Raw genomic sequence first — 15,297 nt, 5'->3', positions numbered from 1 at the left:
CTCACCACAGATATGGAACCAATGACAGACCAAAGCAAGGATACTACTAAAATTCAACTTGGTGAATCAATGAATTTTATTGATGTTACTTACAGGAATATGATTCAGGGGTTGCTTACAGGAGCAGAAATCACTCAAAGACAACAGCTGCATCGCCAAAAGCCCACCCCACATGGGCGATGGTTCATAAACTGGAAAACTGGAGGGCACTACATAACTTGCAGGCAGTACAACAGGTTGATAGTGCATCTAGCAGTCAATTCAGTTGGCTTCAGCATCCTCTAGACAGGTGGTCTCTGCATTCTCCCAGAGCCTCTTCTAGGTACCTCAGCAGATCTGAGAGTGTGTCTTAGTAGTCTTTACTGCTTATATGCTTAGAGAGGGAGGAGTCTAGTGAATCTGGTCAGTTTCAGGGACTTCCTGAAGAGGCTGAAGTGTTTACTTCTGGGGCTAATGAAGCTTTCCAGCAAGATGGAAAGCTTCTCCTCCCCCTTTAGCATTCTGCACCTTAATATGTGACCCTCCAAGATAGAAGGTTTTGATCTTGGAGGAAATTGCTACAGAACACACAACCACTCTAGTTTTGAGAATACTTCTTCTTTTTGTCCCATTAGTCGAGGCTGTATGCTGCACAAGGGCTGTAACTCATCTGAAATAAAGTCCCAGCTCCATGCAGAGAGACCCTTTTCTCCTCTGGGAGTACTTCATCATTACACTGTGCATTTTTGTAATCACCCAAATGGAAAGAGCCCAGGGGACATATTAACCTCTAATCAAATATTTCCTTCTCTATCATTTTCTATCATTCTTTGGATGGCCTTGGCAGGGCTGCTTCACCTAGGAAGGGTGGCTGAAACACAAATAAACAAGCGTCAGTGGAATAATAGTATGTAACTTGAGTCAGTGCCCTCCCTGGCATCCTTAGGCCTCCCACAGTGCAGACCTGGGCTCTGAAAGGACTGGAGCCTTCTTCCTTCCAAGTACAACTTGGCTCTGTCATGAAACCCAAAGCTGCAGACCAGGTCATGGCTCAGTGAAGGGGCATAGAGGGGAGGAGGGCTGGCTTTGTAGTTACCCACAGCTGAATACTGCCCTCTGTTCCAGAAGCCTGGGAGCTTGTGGCAGGTGTCCTTTTCCTACTCTGCCTCCCACAAAAGCAAAGCCTTGGCTCACAAGTAACAAACTTGGAGTGGCTTCTTTTTTCACAGTAGCTGAGTGGTAAAAATCTGGATTTTTAAAAAACAGGGTAGAAGCTTGTGGATAGCCAGCCTATTCCATAACTACTTTCTTCAAAAGATTTGTGCATAATTAAAACAGTACGATCCTACACTTGTAAACGTCTCGTTGTCTGGCAAAACACCTACACACTTATAAACTTAATATGGCAAGCATTTATGGAGCACAAAGGCTATTGAAATTTCTGCCTTATGAGTTTCAGAGAATTGGAAGATGAATGGGGAAGATTTCTCTTCTCTCAGAGGCAGAAGCTACTGAGGGACCAGAAAACATAGATATAACACATTACAAAGGCATTCATTCCATCAGGGCAAGGCTCTAGCATACACTGTTGCAACAACGCCGTGGACTCACAGTCTGAAGAGATAGGTACTACTGTTTCCATTTCAAAAATGAAGACATTGAAGCACACTGTCACTCTAGGCAAGCTCTCAAAATAGGGTTGTGAAAATCTGGGTACTTGACCTCTGTTACAAACATCGTTTCTATGTTATGAACTTCAAAACAAACACCTGCTTTTGGAATACAAAGGAAAAAGCATTTATGTCCAGTCAGAGAAAAACCTCCATCATGCCAGCTCACTGGCTTTGATGTCAGTACTGACTGAGTTCCCTCTGATCATATTATAGATTCTTCACCTTGAGCAATAGTTCTCAACCAGTGGGTGGCAACCCCTTTGGGCGTCAAATGACCCTTTCACAGGGGTCACCTAAGACCATCAGAAAACACAGGTATTTACATTAAGATTCATAACAGTAGCAAAAGTACAGTTAAGTTGCAACAAATGTAATTTTATGATTGGGGGTCGCCACAACATGAGGAACTGTCTTAAAGGGTTACAGCATTGGCAAGGTTGGGAACCACTGTCCTTGAGCAAGTTTTTAAAATTTTTATTTTATATATATATATATATATTTTTTTTTTTTTTTTGGTTTTTTGAGACAGGGTTTCTCTGTGTAGCCCTGGCTATCCTAGAACTCACTCAGTAGACCAGGTTGGCCTCAAACTCAGAAATCCACCTGCCTCTGCCTCCCAAGTGCTGGGCTGGGATTAAAGGCTTGTGCCACCAGGTCCGGCTATTTTTTATTTTTATGAAAATCAAATGCAATGGTTTACATGTATAATACATAACAAAGCACCGTGTGTCTGTGTGCACATGTGTCCATGTGCTCTGGGGGTTTGAAACCACAGCATTGTGCCTACTAGGCAAATGCTGTATCATTAAACTATACCCCAAGCCTTAGCTTTGTTCTTAGTAGTATTTAAAAAAAGAAAAAAAGAAAGATGGAGCAAAGCACTCCAGGGAGAGGGACCAGCAAGTATGCAGAGAACAATGGCTAGAACCGAAAACTCATTGAGAGAAGCAGTAAGGGGCAAAGCCATAAAGGTAAGCTAGCCAAATAAGGAACACCTTATAATGCCATGGGGGGAGGGGGCTTGTGTCCTTCCACATCAAATCGAGAAGTTACAGAGCCACATGTGATGATGCTTTAGATGACGTTTTAGCAAGAATGTACCAAGTGTGTGGAGCAGGCTAAAGAAGGTCCCTTTAGAAAAGGACTGATTTGCTAAATTCAGAAAGACGAAAGGATTTGGAGCTGGAGAGATGGCTGTTCTTCCAGAGGACCCAGGTTCAATTCCCAGCATGGCCAAGGTGGTTCACAACTGTCTGTGACTCCAGTTCCAGGGGATCAGACTTCCTCTTCTGGCCTCCAACGGTGTTGCATACATATGCACACATAAATACATGCAGGCCAAACACCCATGCACATAAAATTATTTTAAAAAGTATGCCTATGTGCACATAAATACATGCGGGCCAAACTCCCATGCATATAAAATTATTTTTAAAAAGAATGGCCTGGAGGGATGGCTTAGTGATTAAGAGCACTTGCTGTTCTTGTAGAGGAACCAAGTTTGTTACTGGTAACCTACATGGTGGTTCACAACCACCCATAGCTTCAGTTCCAGGGGATGTAATGTCCTCATCTGACCTGGTACCAACAGGTACCTGATAGGTACCAGGCACACATGTGGTCCTTATACATACATGCAGGCAAAACACTCATACACATAAAATAAATAAATCTTAAGGAGGAAAGTATTTGAGGGATGTTTAGGTGGTTGGGTTTGGCAATTGCCTGGATCAGAACAACGGAAGGAAGAAAACATGGAGATGACAAACCCATGAGGAGGATGAAGTAGATGGCTTCACCAGTACCAGAAAGAAAGACTTCAGAAGAAGAGAGGCTGTGTGGGAGGAGCTTGGGTGTTGGGAAAGGAATTGGGGGGTTGGGCTTGAGACCTTTCAGGTTTGGGGTGCTTGTGAAACCCAGAGTGGGTATGCCGGTTTGTTTGCGTTTTTCTTTTGAGACAGAGTCTCCTGTAGCCTACGTTGGTCTCCAACTCACTATGCGGCTGATCGTGGTCTTGAACTCCAATTCTTCTTGCCTCTAACTTCTGAGTTCTAGACTCGTGTGCGTGCGCATGTGTGTGCGTATGTGTGTGTTAAGTAGAAGTGGGAACAATTTCTGAAGCATTGTCCCCAAAGTCTGTCTTCAAGTGAGCTGAGCAAGCTGGATGATGTCTAAGTGCATGTGGTTAAGGTACTAAAGAGAAACATTGAGGTATGTCTCAAATGCCTGCAGCTCTCTTCACAGATCGAAGTTGCAACGCTAAGAACTCTCAATGTAAACGTGACACACTACATTCATTTATTCAACAAATATTTATTATGTATGTATTATATATATACCAGACATAATTGACAGCAATAAACAAAATCGAGAAAAGCATCCAGATTGGGGTTTTAGTTGATTGGCAGCAGGCTTACTTAGCATGCATACACAAGGCCCTGAATCACCATCACCACAAAAGGGATCCTTTCTTTGAGAGAACTTATATAACATACAGGGCATGAATATGAACAGATGGAAAGTGAATATTCAAAATAAATGGGTTTTAGACCATGTATTAGTTATTCTTTCCCCCGCTGTGACATATTTGACAGAAGCAGCTGAAGAAAAAACAGACTATTTGAACTGATGGTATAAGGAGGATTCTGTTTGTCATGTTTGGGACAGCATGTGACAAGTGTGAGTGAAGTAGTCACGTTGTGTTGAGGTCATGAAGCAGAGATGAACGCCAATGCTCAGCTCATCCCCTCCCACCCCTGCTTTTTTTTTTTTCAGTGCAGGGTCCCTGCCTATGGATGATAGATGGCTTGGAACAGGTCATGGTAGAAGCGGAAGTGTTGAGAAGTAGTTGTATCCTAAATATATCCTGGAGGTAGAATGATAAAATGTGTTGATGGGTTAGTGTAACAGAACTAGAATTAATGATAACTCCAGGGTGTAAGCTAATCAGCTAACGATAAAGAGAGAAGTGCTATTTACTGGAGGAGGAAAATTAAGGCAGGGCAGGTTTGTGAGGGAACAGCTGAAGCTGCGTTTGTAGGCGTGCCTATTAGACATGTAAGGAGTGATAGGCAGTTGGATATATAAATATGAGGTCCTAGGAGAGATGCTTGCTGAACCTCTTGGTTGAATCCAAGGGAGGGACACATTTAACCTGTAAGGCAGGATCACCACAGGAGTGAGAGAGAAGAAAGAGAGCTGGAAACATCGATGTGAACCCTGAACCCTGTCGTCTTGGGGCCCTTTGATGCATGCAGGTGGGATGATGTGTGCAGGGGGGAAGCAAAAGAATTAAAGAAGAAAATCCTCCGAGTGGTCAGTAAGTGGGAGAAAGGAGTTCTTAGAAGCCACATGAGGACTTTGTTTCATTGTCAGGTATGGTTGTGGATGCTATAATCCCAGCACCTGGGAAGTAAGGCAGAAGAATAGAGAATGAGGCCACTCTGGGTTATGTAAGAGTCCAGGGCTAACTTGCCAGTCTCAGAAAAGAAAATGAAAGAAAAGAAGGAAGGAAGGAAAGGAGGGAAGGAGAAAGGGAGGGAGGGAGGGAGGGAAGGAGGGAGGGAGGGAAGAAGGAAGGAAGGAAGGAAGGAAGGAAGGAAGGAAGGAAGGAAGGAAGGAGAAGGGAAAGGAAAGGAAAGGAAGGGAAGGAAAGAGAAGGAAGGGAGGAAATGGATGGGAGAGAGAGGGATGGGAAAACAATGTATTTGAAGGATAAAGAAGGGATTGTCTTAAATGTTATTCCGAGGGCAAGTGCGACTAGGACCAAACCATTGAATTTAGCAGTGCAGAGGTTACTAGTGAATATTCTTTTGGTTTTGTTTTGCTTTGTTTTGTTTTGATTTGGTTTGGTTTGGTTTGGTTTGGTTTGGTTTGGTTTGGTTTGGTTTGGTTTTGTGAAACAGGATCTCATGCAGCCCAGGCTGACCTCAAACTCAATAAATCACTGAGAATAACATCAAACTCTTGATCCTCCTGTCTGAGAGCAAATTTGGGATAAGAAAGAAAAAGCATGGTGTCAATCATAGTCTGTGTAATAACGTTCCCTTAGATTTCTGTGTGCCTTTGTGTACACTATCCTGAGCAATGCTCACAGCAGCACTGCAGGCTGGCAGGGAACCCTGAAAGGGTCCTTGCTTTAAGTTGCCACTAGCTGGCTCAGGTAAGAACACAATAAAGGGGCTGGAAAGATGGCTCAGTGGTTAAGAGCACTGACTGCTCTTCCAGAGGTTCTGAGTTCAACTCCCAGCAAACACATGGTGGATCACAACCATCTGTAATGAGAGATCGGATGCCCTCTTCTGGTGTGTCTGAAGAGAGCTACAGTGGACTCATATACATTAAATAAATAAATCTTAAAAAAAAAACTCACAGTAAAGCACACCGCACACCGCAGAGCTGCAGACATCTGCCCCACCTGTGGACCCCCCTCCGACGCTCCTGTAACAACACAGAGCTCACTGCACTTTGCTCCGCACAAATTATATACACATTATACCCATGCGTGATTCACAGTGGGGGAAAAAGTGAGGCGCAGTCACAGGCAAGCCTGGAACAGAGGCACACATCGGTGAGAGGCTACAGAAAGAATCAGTGAATAGTTTTAAGGTTCACTGATCATTAACAAAGAAATGAAATGCAATATGCAGGCGAGCTTGTATGTGGCTAGTGCCTGCGGGGGAAGAAATCTGAAGACTTAACTCAGGACCGCAAAGATCCGTTAGCTTCAAGAACTGGAGGAGCTGACAGAAGAGATGATGAGACCGTGCAGCCCAGCCAGAATGTTCATACACTCCCTCCTGTGTCACAAGGAGGAAAGCAGAGTGATTTTATTTCTGAAAGGAAAGGGTTAATAAAGGGACAACTCAAGATGGACTTTGGCCCAAGAGTTCTTTGCAGCTGTTGTCATTACCCACCCCCTAGTTCCACCCACGCCTTTCATGGGAAGCTCTCTCTGATCTGACAGGCGCTGCTTCTCCTGAAGCCCAGTTACAGTTCACCTCCACATCTCTGGAGGGGGCAATGCTTTCTTATGGAATCAGATTGTAACTAGAGTTTGTTTATCTCTACTTAGTTTCTTCTTCCTTTGTTTTGGTTTCTTTAAGCCTCCATAGGTTTCTCCTTGAGACACTCCCCTGGTGAATCACGCCTACTGGCATTCCTGTCTCAAGATATGCTCTTAAGGAACCTCCATTTAGACAGGCGGTGTGGAGCTGGGGATATGGTTCTGAGGTTTAGAGCGCTGGCTGTTCTTGCAGAGGACTTGACTTAGGTTCCTATCACCCACATGACTGCTCACAATTGCCTGTGACTCCATTTCCAGAAGATCCAACACCCTCTTCTGGCCTCCATTTGCACCAGGCCTGTATATGATATACATACGTACATGTAGGCAAAACATGCATACATTTACAAAGTTAAAAACTGGGATGTTTTGCTCTGTTTGTTTGATAGTTCATTGATGTTATTATTTGCTTTGTTTTGTTTGACAAAATTATTTTTGTTTGGTTTGTTTGTTTTTGAGATAGGATTTCTCTGTGTAACAGCTAGGGCTATCCTAGAACTTGCTTTGTAGATTGGGTTGGCCTCGAACTCAGAGAGATCTGCCTGCCTCTGCCTCCCAAGTACCAGGGTTAAAGGTGTCTGCCACCATGACTGGCTTGTTTGACAGCTTCTTAATTCCTTTGTGTTTTTCTCCTTCTATGCTAAAGGGAAATGAAATATGTTTATTGACCTTTTAGATTTGGTTTTGGTTATGTAGGCCTATTCTATTTCCTCATCTGTTTTGCTTTGAGATGAGGTCTCACCCTGTAGTCCAGGTTGGCCTTGAACCCACAATATAGCCCATGTGCAGGACTATTCTATTTGAAAGGTGCCTTTTCTTTTCAATGTTGGAGATGGAAGCCAAGGCTAGTCAAATGCTCTGCCAGTAAGCTACACTCCTATCCCTATTTTAAGTGTCAACTAGAACTAGTTTCCAGGCCATAGGTCACTGCTACTGAATCATGAAACCAGGATAGTGATTTTAATCTATATTTCTGAAAGACTATAAGCCAAAGCAGAGGGATAGTTATGCAGGGAAGGAAGCAGCTGCCAGATGCTTTCACTTGTACACATTTGAAAACCTGACTCAGTCTTGCTTAAATAATGAATGGGATTTATTGGCTCATATAACTGAGAAGTCCAAAGGAGAAATATGGTTTCAGGCTTTGTTTTACCCAAGTGCCTCATTTATTTTTGCCCCTTGGCCTTACCTTCTGCAATGTTTACTTTATCTAAGTCTGACTCCCCATGTGATTCCAAGAAGACTGCTGGGAGCTCCGAAAGCCACTGGTGTCTTCTGATTCACACCTGGCCAGAAAAAAACAAAAAAACAAAAAAAAAACAGATTATGCCCTTGGGGTAGCCAAATATCTGGTTTCACGAAGGTTGGAGAAACTTGGGTCTCAAGCTTACTCATGAACCAATCACTGTGGCCGGGGAGCAGACACGTAACCTAGGCTCAGGACTTAAGGTCTTTTCTCGGATCTGGAATGGTCTGATTCCCATAAGCCATTTCCACAGTGGAAATCAACGGTGTGGCAAGGAAACAGTGGGAAATGGAATTTGAGGAAACCACCCATAAACACCGACCTGCAGAACATCTTACTCATGTACTATCTACCAGGGTGCCTTGCAAGGATTGGAGGTCATGTGACTGAAGACAGGCCAGAAGTGGAGCAATACAGGGAAGTTAGCAACAACACCAACCAAGTGCTAATAGCCAGAGCCTGGGAGGCAAATTAGTTTACAATATACATTTCATACAGTTTATCTTGCAACTTGAAAGGAAACCTGTCCTGCTCTTGGCTGTTCAGGGACTGAGTCCCTGCTCCACCAGGGCAACATTGCCCCTTAGGAGTCTTAGGCAGGACCTTCTGCTCCTCCTCATACTGAAAAGGTTTGCTCTGCTTGCCGGGGCTGAATAGCCTACGTTTTACCAAGCAGACGAACCTAGGGTTTACAGGTTTAACGTCGGGAGCTGGTGACACAGAGAAGCAGGGACCGTGGCTAATTCTAGCTGGGGTGGAATGGAGAAGGCAGAAACACGGTTTCTGAGGCAACACGGAAAACAGGACACTTGGCTTCCAGAGTCAGAGGTGATGGCAGGACAAGCCACAGCAGATGGCACCCGGCGACTACAGTTACTTAAGTTCCACCACTCAGTGGTTCTTATCTGTGCATAATCTGTTGATTGGCCGACATTCTGGCAAATCTATGAATGAGTCAGTGTCTTTTTACTCTTCTTTGTGTTTATTTTTAGCTGAATGTGCTGTCACAGTTTAGGTCATAAATAGCATCCCGTGTGCTAAGGCTTGGTCACCAGGCTGAAGCTCTGCGGGGAGCTGACAGAATCTTCAAAGAGGAGGGACTTAGTGGAAGAAAGTTAGGCCACTAGGGCCTTGCCCTTGAAGAGGGATATGGAGTCACTGGCCTCTTCCTCTCTCGCTTCCTAGCAGTCAAGAGCTGAACAGATGACCTCTGCCACATGCTTCCACCATTACGTACTACAACATCGCTGGCCCAGAGCAAGAGGCCGGTCAAGAGGAGACTGAAACTGTGAGCCAAAATAAAGTGGACATTCCTCCCCTTAGGCTGATTTAACCTCAGTCGCTTGTCACAGCAATGGAGAGTCAATGAACACTCGCCATACAGTTTTCCTTCCTTCTTCCTTCCTTCCTTCCTTCCTTCCTTCCTTCCTTCCTTCCTTTCTTTCTTTCTTTCTTTCTTTATTTCTTTTCTTTCTTTCTTTCTTTCTTTCTTTCTTTCTTTCTTTCTTTCTTTCTTTCTTTTCTCTGTGAAGCCTTCTGTTCAGGGACAATTTGGGGTGTTTCCCAAGCCAAGTAAATAGTGAACAATTCTTCACAAATGGTCTCAGGCCACTTACAGAGAAACCAATTTAACTTATTATTTTTCCTTTGGGCAGTGCCAAATCTGTGCATACCAGGCAATTGCTCTATCAGAGCCAAGCCTCAGCTATCCATCATCCTGGTAAAGAGTGCATGCTCAGCCAGAACTTCTTTCTTAGGGCTGCAACTTATTGAAACACAACCCCTGAGGGCTGAATAATTATTCTCATCTTTCAGGTGAGAGTACAGGTTCTAAAAGCATCATGTCTGTCACCTTCTCTGGAAACTTTAAACAACACTTTTTTTTTTTTTTTTTGCATCTGCATTATTCAAGGTAACAAGTTACTAGGACAGGATCCTTTGCTTCCAAAAACCACCCTTTCCTCCCAAAATCTGTCTAGTGCCTAAAAGGCACCATTAGGAAAAAAAAAAAAAAACGGCCCCAGCATTCTAATTCCTTTTCCTTCATTTAAAAAAAAATGCAAATAAAAGCCAGGCTCGGAGGCATGCATCTTTTATCCCAGCATCACAGAAGCAGGCAGATCTCTCTGAGTTCAAGGCCAGCCTGGTGTATAAAGTGAGTTCCAGAACAGCCAGGGCTATTACACAGAAAAACCCTGTCTTGAAAAACAAACAAACAAACAAACAAAAAGCAAATGAGTTGCACAGATAGCTCAGCAGCTAGACTATCTGCTACTCTTGAGGTTCAATTCCCAGCACCCGGATGGCAGCTCACATCTGCCTATAATTCCTGCTCCAAGGGATTTGACATCCTCTCTTGGCCTCCAAGGGCAACAACCAAGCACGTGATGCACACACATACGTGGGCATGAAACATGCACATTACATAAAATAAAATAAATAAATCTTTTTTTTTTTTTTTTTTTTTTTTCCGAGACAGGGTTTCTCTGTATAGCTCTGGCTGTCCTGGAACTCACTTTGTAGACCAGGCTGGCCTCGAACTCAGAAATCTGCCTGCCTCTGCCTCCCGAGAGCTGGGATTAAAGGCGTGCGCGTTCCAGGACAGCCAGAGCTATACAGAGAAACCCTGTCTCGAAAAACCAAAAAAAAAAAATCTTAAAGAAATAAAAAGTCTTTAAAAAGAAAGTACTCCAGGAGGCTTGAGAATGTGACAGACAGCTAATGTTTAGGGACAGGGTGGAGTTGGGTGACCTTTTCACAGGGAAATGTAACAAACAGTTTCTTACTCTACATAGGGTGCCACCAACAGATCAGGATAAAGATCCCCCCCTGAGTCTATTGCAGTGAACCAGCAAGTTTATCAGGTTTACTTACAAAGCATGGGTGCGGAGTTCCTGACAGTATCTGGGGTGACCTTAAAATAGCCACGCAACCAAAGCCTCAGCCCTGCATGGTTAATGACTTCCCCAATGTGGCATAGATGAGTCCCTCTTACAGGCAATCTTCCATACTTAAAATACACGAGCACCTTTGAGACCATGAGACCACAGTGACTAGGGCAGAATTACTTACACCTGAGCAGGAGAAGCAGCAGGGAGTTGAGAATCTCAGGTGAGGATCTCAGGACCCTTCCTGCCCTCCTTCCAGGCCTGCACATGGGGACAGGCTGGCTCTTGAGGGGTGCCTGCAAGTAGTCCCAGCTGCTTCTGATAAGGAAATATTACCTCTTCTGCTTTGGGGACAGCATTCCTCAAAATCCTTTGACTCTGAGGTGAGGTTCTGACCCAAGAAGGGATTCAATGGGCTGCTTAGGAGCTATAACCTGGGAAGCAGACTTCAGAGAGAGCACAGAACAAGGAGGGTACAAAAAGGGAAGGAGCTTGGTTACCATGGGTACTCGTGTGGCTGGGGCAAGAAAAGCAGAACTCGTCTGCTATTTCTAAAGTGGATTGTCTTGGCTGCCTATCATCTAGACAAAGGGTGGAGCTCGATGTAGGAAACCCTCAGAGAAGACTAGAATCCTGCTAAGTGATGGTGCTCATACATTAGAATTAGCCAATGTAATTACAAACCAGGCTCAGTGGCAAGTGGAGATTGACAGCTTAGTAGTCCTCCTTATTCTGGAGAGATAGTTCCTAAGTCTTCTGGTAGGTGCCGAAAACCATAGACAAGATCCAGGATCCTCCTGCTTCAGCATCTTCCAACACTGGAGTTGTAGATGGACGCCACTGTAGATGTATGCACTTGCATGTGCTTGGGGGATCTAAACTCAAGTTCTCATGTTTGCATGACAAGTGCTTTATCAACTGAGCCATCTCCCCAGCCCAGCATTTGGATGTGCTTTTTGTTTTCCTCCCCTCACCGAAGCACTTTCCTAGTGTCCCTACTCTCATGCTCTGAGACCACTGTTAAATAAAAGCTACTTGAACCCAACCCTGCGATACTGTAGCAGCAGATCTGATAACCCAGGTGGCCATCGACTGATTCACAGGTAGGCAACATATGCAGTATGGAAACTGGACAAAGGGTAATTCCTGTTCTAAGCTGGTTGGAGCAGGACAGTGTAGGATTCCAACATATTTCTCAGAATGGCATGTGATTTAAAACATGTTAATCAATTTAATTATTCCTACCCCTGTCTAGCTTCAAATGAGACTTGGGTTATGATTTAGTTATTTATTTAGCTTTTGAGTGATTACTGGGGGGCTACCACTAATCTCATTTTCTAATGGCTAGACGAGCTACTTCCCTGCTCTGCTCTCCGACACACTTGCTGTTTCAGTCTTCTGCTCCACGAGCCTGTCCTCAGAGTCCATTTCACTCTGGCACGTGCTGCTGGTCCCTCACCTCTAATGGAGACTTCCTGTTCTCTCCGAGCGAGCTCCTTCTCTCCTTCTCTCCACCTCTCATGGGCCCTACCTGCGACCCTAGCCCGGTCACCCAAGCCCTAACCTCCTTCTACTCTCCCCAATAATTGGCGGTTGCCAGTTTTATGTAACCAATAGTTTTACATTGAGGAGCAAGGTTTACACAGCAAAGGTCATACATGGGAATTTGTTCCTCTTGGGACAACCAGATCTTGGGGTATAGAATTTAGCATTTCAATACATAGCAACACCAGACCAACCCCTAACAGTTCACTATGGTAACCGAAACTATTGAAAATAACTACTGAGTGGGCTTTCCTTTCAGGATGCTAAAACTTTCTGGAGCTCTATAGAGCTACTGGTGAGTGTACTAAATGCTATTTGATCGTGTGCGTTACAATGGTTGACCATGGTGGCTTCACCCACTGAGCCATCTTACTGGCTTCCTGATGTAACTACAGTGAATATTCACCACCCTTAGCTCTACAGCTTTTCTAGGTGTGGGTATGGATTTCTCTTATATGTGACTGCTGTTAGGACTCAGTGCAACAGCTTCAGCTGCATCTTATATTTATTTTCTAGGTTTGTCAGAGACTGCCCCTAGATTCTAGCAACAAATTCAAGTGTTTTTTCTTCTTGCCCAGATATAATAAAGCATACCTAGGATCAAAGACATTTTCCAATTAAAAAGGTGACAAGAAATCACAACTGTGTTCTGTTGCATATACAGCCCAGAAAAAATCTCACAAGCCCTTAACCACACTAAAATATGAAAATAAATTAATTAAAAAGTTCAGTTACTAACGCTATTCCTTCCCACAGCCGATGATATCAGCCTCAGCGTTGACGAAGATGCTTGCTGAGACCCAGCTGGCATCAGCACAGTCATACCCAGCCAGCTGGACTTTGTCTCAAGAGGACACCAGAAGGTGAAGAAATGGATGCTATTTATGGGAACAATCTGCAGCCACCTCTCTGTCACAGGTCTTGGGGAAGAGTGATGCTCAAAGGCCTGGAGAAAGCAGTTACCCAGCTTCTGCCAGTCTGCGTGAGAGCCAGAGCAGGGTGGGAGGCTTGCAAATGTACTTCGTAGGAAGTCATTACTACCACACTGCTCATTATACATGGGAAATCCTCAAAGAGAAGAAAGAACAGATGATGAATCCAGATTTAAAAAATTAGGGGAACAGGTGAAACTGAAGATAAGACAAGATTGGCAGAGATTGCAGCAAATTTCCAGAGGCAGCAGAGATACCAAAACCCAAGGCTCCAACATTGCTTCCCACCCCTTGTCCTTTATCATTTTCTTGGTCTTTAGTTGTACCGTGCAAGGTCTCCCCTCCACGGAGAAGCTAACCCAGCAGATCTTGGTTAAGTACCGTCTCTATGTGGGCATATGGAAGTGAAGAACACACAGGTCAGATTAACTAGAACCTTGGAGGCTTTCAACACTGTCTTAGGGCTCCATTGCTGTGAAGAGACACCATGACCAAGACAACTCTTACAAAGGAGAACATGTAATTGGGCCTGGCTTACAGTTTCAGAGGTTCAGTCCATCATCATCATGGTAGGAAGCAGGGCACCATGCGGGCAGGACTTGGTGCTGGAGGAACCAAGAGTTCTGCATCTTGATCTGAAGGCAGCTAGAAGGAGACTGGATTCCACTCTGGGCAGAGCTTGAGCATAGGAGACCTCAAAGTCCTCCCCCACAGTGACACGATTTCTCCAGCAAGGCTACACCTCCTAATATTGTCCCTTACTGTGGGCCAAGCGTTTAAACACATGAATAGATGGGAGCCAAACCTATTCAATCCACCACAAGCGCTATAAAGAAAAATGAAGGTATCCCTTCCTAGACAAAAAAAAAAAAAATCTAGATAAAAATGTTATTTTGAGGATGACATGAACTCTTACCTTTTACACTATGAAATTGAAATTTTATGAACTAAAGATTAACACTTGTTACTCTTGTGTTTCTCCCTTATAGGACGACCAGATGCAGACATTTTCTCTCCTTTAAAAAAGTTTCCGGAGTTGAGGGTGATGGTGCACACCTGTAAACCTGGCACTCAGGAGGTTGGGACAGAGGGATCAAGAGTTCAAGGCCAGCCTATGCAACATGACATGACCCTGTTTCAAGTCATAAATTCGGGTGACTGTTTTTCTAATCACAAATGCTATTCTTCTCTTTCTCAATTTCTGGTAGCCACCACAGTTGTCAGCGAGTAGAGGTATCAATAGAGGCTGGAATTACTTTTTCTAAAATGGGGCTGCTTTACTTGCTAACAAAAATCACTGGACTGCCATATCAGAATGCTGCAAGACGTCTGGTGGTTGTTTCACGAATGGAAAAGGTTTTGAGAGCATTAAACGATCAGAGGTCAGAGGAGCGTAGGTTGAATCACAGAATGTAATTCAATTGCTAGAGTGCTTGTGTAGTATACATAGACCCTGGGTGTGAGCCCCAACGTGCATAAACCCAGGCATGGGGCTGAATGGTGGTACTCCTCGAGCTTGGGATGTAGGAGCACGAGGATCAGATGTTCAAGATCGCCCTTGACTACATCGTGAGTTCAGCACCTGCCTTGGCTATCTAAGATCCTGTCTCACACACAGAAAAGGGGCTGCCTGGAGAGAAGGCTTCATAGTTGTAGCAGGTACTACTTAGAACTTCTATTTGGAGTATACAGTGCTGTTGCAGACATCCCAATTGCAGTTCTCAGCAACCATGTCAAGTGGTTCACAACTCCCTGTAACTCCAACTCTAGGGAACCCAATGCCTTTGACTTCTGTGGGTGTGTACATATATATACACGCACACACATAATTTTAAAAACAATTAAGTATTTTTAAACTCTTCTGACCTCCCCTGCCACCAGGCACACACACACAAATACACATACATTTATGCAGGCAAGATACTCACACATGAAAAATAAAGTAAGTACACCTACAAGAAAAAAGACC

General features: G+C 44.2%; 1 long non-coding RNA gene across 1 annotated transcript; it reads left to right on the top strand.

Annotated features, from left to right (window-relative positions):
• The first annotated feature begins 9,063 nt into the window (after positions 1 to 9,063).
• On the top strand, positions 9,064 to 14,470 carry LOC147001455 (uncharacterized). Its single transcript, XR_015044861.1, has 3 exons — positions 9,064 to 9,251; positions 13,153 to 13,259; positions 14,318 to 14,470. It is a non-coding gene; the product is annotated as an uncharacterized LOC147001455 (long non-coding RNA).
• The last annotated feature ends 827 nt before the right edge of the window (positions 14,471 to 15,297 follow it).

This window comes from Mus caroli, unplaced genomic scaffold (assembly GCF_978045245.1).
Source record: "Mus caroli unplaced genomic scaffold, Mus_caroli_1 scaffold_13, whole genome shotgun sequence".
NCBI classification, from domain to species: domain Eukaryota; kingdom Metazoa; phylum Chordata; class Mammalia; order Rodentia; family Muridae; genus Mus; species Mus caroli.
Note: the sequence above shows the minus strand (reverse complement) of the source record. Positions and strands in the feature narration are given on the sequence as shown.